The sequence below is a fragment of the Nematolebias whitei genome, chromosome 7, assembly GCF_014905685.2.
Source record: "Nematolebias whitei isolate Nwh7 chromosome 7, NemWhi1, whole genome shotgun sequence".
Classification (NCBI taxonomy): Eukaryota; Metazoa; Chordata; class Actinopteri; order Cyprinodontiformes; family Rivulidae; genus Nematolebias; species Nematolebias whitei.
Window position 1 is genome coordinate 34,783,486 of NC_056504.1, and position 2,365 is coordinate 34,785,850.

A 2,365-nucleotide genomic window follows, 5' to 3' on the forward strand; every position below is an offset into this window, starting at 1 on the left:
GGATTTTATGATTTTTATACATCTAACACTTTTTTCCTTTGGCTTCTCCCTTCATTTTTAGGGGTCACCACAGCGAACTAAGTCACACAAAGACTCAGCAAATTTTTTTTACGCTGGATGCCCTTCCTGATGTAACCACAGACCACTGAGCTACCACAGCCCTCTGTGTGGAGCAGAGAGTTGTTATCTAGGGTGCACGAGAGAGCACATGGGGGAGGTTAAGGGCCTTGCTCAAGGGCCCATCCATCCATCCATCCATTATCTTTACCCGCTTATTCCATTTTGGGTCATGGGGGTCGCTGGTGCCCATGTCCGGCAATCACTGTGCAAGAGGCGGGGTACACCCTGGACAGGTCTCCAGTTCATCACAGGGACACATAGAGACAAACGAGACAAAAAAAACATTCACTCTCTCACTCACACCTAGGGACAATTTAGAGTTACCAATCAGCTTAACATGTATGTTTTTGGGCTGTGGGAGGAAACCAGAGTACCCGGAGAAAACCTACGCATGCACAGAGAGAACATGCTAACTCCACCCAGAAAAGCCCCAAGGACCAGGATTTGGACTGGCAACCTTCTTGCAGAAAGGCAGCAGCTCTACCAGTTGTGCCACTGTGCTGCCCTACAATTTTATTTCCTTAACAAATTTCTAATTAAATTAAATTTCAAGAAATTAGGTCAATTTGTCCTCCAATGGTTTAAGCTAGCAGCATAACAAACCAACTCTAACTATAGGATTTATCAAAAAGGAGAGTCTTAAGCCCAGTCTTAAAACGGGACAATGTGTCAGCCTCACAGACCGAAACTGGAAGTTGGTTCCACATGAGAGGAGCCTGATAACTGAAAGATTTTCATCCCATTCTGCTTTTGGAAATTCTTGGAACCGCAAGTAAACCTGCAGTCTGAGAGCGAAGTGCTCCGTTATGAAAATATGGAACAATAAAATCTGTAAAATAAAATGGAGCTAGGTTGTTGAGAGCTTTGTAGATTAGAAGTAAGATTTTGAATTGTATTCATTGACAGGGAGCCAATAGAGAGAAACTAAAACTGGAGAGATATAATCTCTCCTACTAACTCCAGTTAAGACTCTGGCAGCAGCATTTTGGATTAACTGAAGAATTTTTAAAGAAGTATTTGGACACCCAGATAACAAACCATTGCAAAAGTCCAGTCTAGACGTGACAAATGCATGAACCAGTTTTTCTGCATCATTTTTAGATAAGATGTTTCTAATTTTAGCAATATTACACAGGTGGAAGAAGGCAGTTCTGGTAACGTTTTTAATGTGGGGGATAAAAGGCATGTCCTGTTCAAAAATAACACCAACATTTTTCACATTAGAACTGGATTCCCCTGTAGTTGCCACAACTTTGTACATCTCCCTTGTTCTTAAAAACAGGCTCCAGCACACTTCTCATCCTTTCTTCAGGCATTTTCTCTTTCTCATATATGCCATTGAATATTTGAGTCAAAAACCTCACTGCCATCTCTCCAAGACGTTTCCAAACCTCCACAGATCATACTGCTTTCCATTTAATTTTTCTTATCAGAGATTTCCAAAATGTTTTTATTTTCTTTATAATATATTCTGCTATTTATGTAAAATGTGTGTACACTTACTGTTTGTTTATGTATTTAATTTAGATTTTGACTGATGTGACAAAGTTCTGTCAAGGAACACCTGCCCTCACCCTGCATTCACCTCACTCTGGGCCCATGAACAAGGCCCTTAACCCCCATCTGCTCCCTAAACAGGTCTCTCTTGAAAATGAGTTCTCGTGGCTCAATGAGACGTATAATATAGTATATATATATATATATATATATATATATAGTGACTGGTCTGAATGACTATCGGCCAATGGCCCTCACCCCGATAGTCGCTAAATGCTTTGAAAAACTGGTCATGACTCACATCAAAACAACCATCAACATCAACGAGGACCCTCATCAGTATGCATACCGTGAGAACCGATCAACAGAGGATGCAATCTCCTCTGTGGTCCACACTGCGCTCAACCACCTGGAGCAGAAAAACTCTTACGTCCGTATGCTCTTTGTGGACTTCACATCCGCCTTCAACACCATGATCCCCCAAACCCTGATCGACAAACTATCCACACTAGGACTAAGCCCCTCCATTAGCAACTGGGTATTAGACTTTTTAACAAACAGACCACAGTTAGTGAGGATCCACAACCTCTCCTCCTCCACCATAACCCTCAGCACTGGCTCTCCTCAGGGATGTGTGTTGAGCCCCCTCCTGTTTACTCTGCTCACATATGATTGTGCAGCTACCCATCCAGGCTGTCACATTGTAAAGTTTGCAGATGATACAGCGGTGGTGGGATGCATCACAAAC